This window comes from Gymnodraco acuticeps, unplaced genomic scaffold, assembly GCF_902827175.1.
Source record: "Gymnodraco acuticeps unplaced genomic scaffold, fGymAcu1.1, whole genome shotgun sequence".
Taxonomy (NCBI): domain Eukaryota; kingdom Metazoa; phylum Chordata; class Actinopteri; order Perciformes; family Bathydraconidae; genus Gymnodraco; species Gymnodraco acuticeps.
The window spans coordinates 297,045-303,684 of NW_022990313.1; positions in this window are offsets into that span (position 1 = coordinate 297,045).

A 6,640-nucleotide genomic window follows, 5' to 3' on the forward strand; every position below is an offset into this window, starting at 1 on the left:
AAGTCTGCTTCCAATGACCATGAAGCCTGACCTTGTCGCTGTGGGTCCAACAAATGGCCAAGAAGAAAGACAAACTCGACAAAGTATGAAAATGAATTTGATTCCCCGCTGATTTATATTCCTTTACAGTCTCTCCAGTTATCCTTTCATTAGGGCCCGAGCACGAGAGTGCTAGGACCCAACGGCGTCCTAGCACGAAGTGCAAGGATACCTATTGTTATTGGTGGAATTATTATTATTTTTCATCTGCTGGCGTTTCCTGTTTTTGAGGCCTTTAGGATGCTGACAAAGTTGTATAATTTTGCACGGACGCCAGGACTGGTGAAAAATACAATATTCTGGAGTCAATGGGTTAAAATATTCCAACTTGCTCGCTAGCGCCACCTATCTCAATTCCATTTCGGAAAAATTCACAAAGTCGCACCGTAACTCCGAATGACCTGACATTTTGCACACATATCCGGGTGGACCTGCTCTACAAATAATCCAATTGGAACCCTAAGCTCCGCCTACATATATATTTTTTTAATTATCAAATTTACATAAACAGTTAAATATTCACTTAAATTTCAATTTTCAGTTTTTCAACACTAAACTTCGTATACAGCATCGGTGGAGGGTCAGACACATTACCCTAGGAGATGAGCATGTTCAAACGATAATTATTTCCGCCATTAATTAAAACGTACTCGCAAAAAGGCGGGGCTTATAAAGAAATGCTCATAACTCATCAACAATGTATCCATTCACCACAGATTTTGGTGCAAAGCTTCAATCTGTCTTGGCAAATAGGCACACCAAATAATTTTCATTTAAGACAATAGGGGGCGCCAAAAACACCACCAATTTATAACTCAAGAGCGGATGTACGAATTATTATTATTTTTTTTACACATAGTCTCGGGGTGACTACGAACTCAGATTTAAAGTGTCGCAACAAATTCAGAATGTGGGCGTGGCCTATACATTTTTTTAAAATTGCGATAGCATAAAATGAGCTTCGGACGCAAAACTTGGCTCACACGACTTTCGAGAATGTAAAAAAAAAACGTACATTTAAAAAAAAAAACTGCTCACTAGCGCCCCCTATTGTGTGGTAGTCGCATATAGTTTCTCGGAACTTCACGAATTTTAGCACAGACATTCCTCATGGAATTACGGACATATTTGTAAATACATTCCATTAGCCCCGCCCCCCAAAAAGTCGGCCATTTTGAAAGATGTGCGTTTTTTATGCATTTTAAGCACATTCGTGAATTCCTCCTAGGGGAATGATGGGAAAAATTCCAATCCAGGACACGTTCAGCCCCTATCCAATATGATACTTAATTGAGAAGAATATTTGTTATAGCTCAATCGTGGAGGTCGTAAGCTAACAGCGAATACACCATTTTTGACGATTTACATGTCGCAAATTACTCCAAACTACTCGGATATAGTTAATCCGATAATCACGAAACGCTGTATACATATTGCTATTATGATTGCACACATATTTCAAATTACCTTCCATTAGCCCCGCCCCCCAGAAAGTCGGCCATTTTTTTAAATGTGCGGTTTTCAGCCATTTTACGAACTCCTCCTAGGGGAATGATCGGAAAAAATCCAATCCAAGACAAGTTCAGACCATTTCCAATGTGATGCTAAATTGCGAAGGAATAGTCAATCGCTCAAACGACGACTTCGTAAGCGAACGGAGAACTTTCCATTTTTGACGATTTACATGTCCCAAATTACTCCAAATTACTTCAAACTACTCGCGTATACTTTTTCCAATATTCAGGAAATGCTGTATACATATTGCTATTATGATTGCACACATATTTCAAATTGCCTTCCATTAGCCCCGCCCCCCAGGAAGTCGGCCATTTAGAAAAATGTGCGTTTTTCATGCATTTTAAGCACATTCTTGCAAACTGCTCCTAGGGGAATGATCGGAACAATTCCAATCCAGGACAACTTCAGCGCATATCCAATATGATGCTAAATTGAGAAGAACATTTTTTATAGCTCAATCGTGGAGGTCGTAAGCTAACAGCCAATACACCATTTATTACGATTTACATGTCACAAATTACTCCAAATGACTCCAAACTACTCGCGTATACTTTTTCCAATACTCACGAAACGCTGTATACATATTGCTATTATGATTGCACACATATTTCAAATTGCCTTCCATTAGCCACGCCCCCCAGGAAGTCGGCCATTTTGAAAAATGTGCGTTTTTCATGCATTTTAAGCACATTCTTGCAAACTCCTCCTAGGGGAATGATCGGAAAAATTCCAATCCAGGACAACTTCAGCGCATATCCAATGTCATGCTACATTGAGAAGGAATAGTCCTTCGCTCAAACGGGGAGCTCGTAGGCTAACGGAGAATGTACCATTTTTTACCAATTATATGTCAGATAAGCTACTGAGCCCTGCCTGTCTGCCTGGCACATCAACTCTCAAACACACACACACACACACACGCACACACACACCTACTGTTAGTCCAACAACGCCCTTTGCTGGCGGCATATTCATTACAAAAGACACTCGCTAAACCTAACCCTAACCCTAATGTTTATTTGTAGATATCTCCTAAAGCCTACAAATAAAGTGTGAAATGTAGGCCTGTTACATTTGTTATTGAGCGATATATATTATACACACTGTTCTGCTTTCTGCACTGACCTCAGCAGCTGTTCTCACTGTAACATCACCTAACATCCAGGGGACATGTGATTAGTGAGTAAACAAACGGTAAAGGGCAGAAAGTCTGATGCACATTTGATCATCTCAAATAACTTATAATCACAACGGGAACACTTTGGAGAGCTGTGCTTTGTTGACAGAAGTCCAGCCATGCGTCACGCCTCTTTTAAACATCACTGTTGGCTGAAATCGTCTCAGGAGAATACGTCAGTGTACCCTCGGTTATAGCTCCTCTAGAGACACTCCTCTCTCCTCTAAATCAGTGTATCCTCGGTTACGGCTCCTCCAGACAGCCTCCTCGATAATCGATCCTCGACGACCCTTTAGAGAAATTTGTTTTCCTTCGACATCCGTTTCCGGGTCGCTGCCGGAGCACCTGGGAGTCTGGGACGCGAAAATTAGAGAAATGACAAACGGCTCATTTCCCAGGACTCGCGCGCGTCTGCTTGACGCCGGGACGACCTGCCGCCCTCCCCGACAGGCGCACGGACGCGAGGGCCCGCTCATCACTGCGCGCACAAGTGCGACCGCAGTTTTAATTATCTTTTGTCCAGGTCTGTTCCATCTATCCAATGAGAATGCAGTAACATGTGGGCATGGATGTACATTTCGAGACCATTAGTTAGAGGTTTAAACGAAGTAGGTTATTGAAGCACATATCTACTTGGGATGAATCCCTTCAAGGGCAGAAGACTTGTTTGATGAGATGCAGCGATAGTTATTTTAAAATAGAACAGGTGCTAATAATGCATTAAACCTGTAATTCTTGTTTTTTTTCACTGTGTTTGGTTAAATGTTAAGTGAAGATATGTCAAGTGTGTTCAAAACCATTTTAACGTTGAAAGTCCATTGAACATTCTCTTTTGCAACAGCTAGAAATCTGGATGCGCCATCTAGTCTTGGAGTAAACCTAGCCAGGTGGAGGAAGATGGAATCCGCTGGTGTCCAGTGGAGGACTTATAGGGGATTGTTTGTGCACAGCTGGAAAAGCCCTGCAGAGAGACCAAAGCTCTTTTGATGGGGCAAAGGTAGACGGCTTCACCGGCACAGGATGTTGAGTGACGACAGCCCACTGCCTGGTGTGAGGGCCGTTGAGTCATCACGCCTGCAGGGGAGGGCTACAGCAGGTGAAACCGGGCTGAGTCCTGAAACTTAATGCTGCAAGTTGCCCTTTTCACATAAAAAAAAAGAATGCTTTCTGATGGCTGGAATATGTGTTACATTTATGGTCTTTGCAGGAATATCGAATCATTTTTACCCATTGCCGAAGGACAGAGAGTCTTGTGTGCTGTACAAAGTGTATAGCCAACCGAGAAAATGTGTGATCTATATAAATACAATTGTATTGATCGATTGAACCATTTGATTACTTTCTATCTGTATGGTATACCTCGAATATGCTTAACAGGGGATGCCCATTTGCGGGTCCAGAGCTTAAGACCTATATCAGAGGTAAGTCTTTATATGTTTTCCAAGTATGTTGGAAAATATGATTTATTGAAAAAAACGTTTAGAGCCAATTGTAATAATAAAGAAAATCTAAAACTGATCAAATGTTCGCACTACAGATACCTTACAAACATATACAGTATACCATGTAGGTCAAATAATGTTTTGTTGACTGACAATCATTTCGGAGTTGAGAGCATTTCAAAACTGCAGTTTTTTCCAGCCCTGACTCCAAATGACACACGTTGCATCACCTTATAGGTTACGGGGGGCAAACATTTAATTGGCACAACCTGCAATTACTTTTTGAATGAGCTCCAATGTTGCAGTTCAGTTTTTGCTGGTGGAAAGTTCCTCAGAAAATGAAAGTCGCCTCATTTAGTGAAGTGTAGGTTTGACCTTCCCCCGGCATGTTAAGCCTAGAGATATGATGTCATGATCAGCAGGTCAAGCTACTGTATTTGACCTGACCGAGACAGTTATCGACACTGCAGGACCAGTCGCTGCCCAGTTAGAGAAATACTGCTCCAAATACCGTATTTTGAGAGATGAAAGGTGTTATGCTGGTATTTATGAAAATATGAATGCATAATTACTTTTATGTGATCTGTGTAAACAGCTGTAGCACTCCAGTAAATAAAGTGCAAAAGCTAATTTAAAAACTAACTGCTGCGGTGTATCAGTTACAGTATAGCTTGTGAGGCTTTATCAGACTGCTGGCAATGAGAACCAGCTCAGGGTTTGACCGTAATAAACAGCATTGGTCATTTGTTCAAAGTGCGTAATGACTTGTTTTCATCAAAGCGTTCTCTTGAGATAAGACATTGACCATACATACTTTGTCAGTAGCTATGAGGAAATATAAGCTCCTCCTATTTAACTCCTGGCAATGACCTGGCGCTATACTGTGTGGATACATTGAAGTTTGTTTTGTTGCTTCAAAGAAGAATCAATGGGCTTGTTTCCAATTGCAGCATAATACTACTATGAATTATTTTGGTGTGCATGATAAAAGTAGAGTGAGTCCATCCATATATCCATATTCCATTAATTGAGCGCACAAAAAAATCCTTGCAGTTCTTACACTCAAGCTACGGAGGTCAAAAACCATACACACACAGAATCACGTGACATGATACACTGTATAAGGACTGGCTTATCTATAGCCAGTTGAGTAGCACTTGAAATGTTTGGCTCTATGAAACCTGATGTACTTATATGATTCTGTTTTCTTCAAGGTTGTGTCTTCCTGGTCGAATGTACTTATTGTAAGTCGCTTTGGATAAAAGCGTCAGCTAAATGCAATGTAATGTATAAACCCTAGGGGGCGCCAGGGGGGTCACGCAAAGTTTGAGGAAAAGGGGCATTTTTTTAGATGTTATTAATAACTGCAAATCTATCAATCTGTGTCCTTTGATGCCAATCTTTTAATATTTTTTATTTATTAATATTTCATTTCATTTTTTTGTTTTTAAATGTCACCGCCCTTCAAGCCAATCAGAATCGAGCTGCCGCTACTGAGAGTGAAACTGAGTATCTGCTCAGCTTTTGGAGCAAGTGAGAGCTAGTGAATATTTCGCTCTGCAGCTGGATGAGAGCACGGATGTAGCAAATATTGATGTTTATATATATGAATATAAATATGTTTATTGTTAATATTACTGTTAAATATTATATATAATATTATTAAGGCATAAGTAGCTTTCAAAAATGCAAAAAATATATGTTCATATTACTGTTCAAAATTATATAATATTATAAAGACAGAAATCACTTTAAAAATATGTTTACTGTTGATATTACTGTTTAATATTGTGTTAAGAATGTTTATAACAGAACACACAATGAATGACAAACAAAAGATAAATACAAAACATTTTTAGAATAATAACTGATTATTAATTATCAATACAAATATTAAGAAAATGTATTAAGCTGTATGATTAGTCATATTTTCCATCATAATGTACAACAGGGGGGTCCCCGCCAGAGGAACCCTGCCCTAGGTAATAGGATAGTGCACTATATAGCACACAGTAAATAACACACAATCGTGACAGCTTAAACACAAACATAACCCTCGATTAGAAAGGCTCTCGCAAGGGGGACATAACTGCAGGGGTTTCTGAAAGTAATCTGGTACTGGGCATGTTAAAAATGCTCCTTCACTCCTCACGTTGTCTTCGACAAATTAGATAAAAGTTTGGAGGAGAACCATGCTGAAGAGTTAACTGTGGTCCACGTCTTAGATATCAAGGTGCTAACATTTGCTAATAAGTACTTCAGACAAATAACAACTGCGACTGATACTAAACATTTTGAAGGTATTCAGTCCAACCACCGTGATGGAAGAAAGAAAAGAGTCTTTGAGTGTTAGTGTATTGCCATGAGGTTAGCTGGATCTTCATAAGAGTTGGAGTGACATGGAATTCATTTATGGACCTCTGGCCTCATGCAGACGCTCCTGTTGACTCTTAAGAGGCTACGA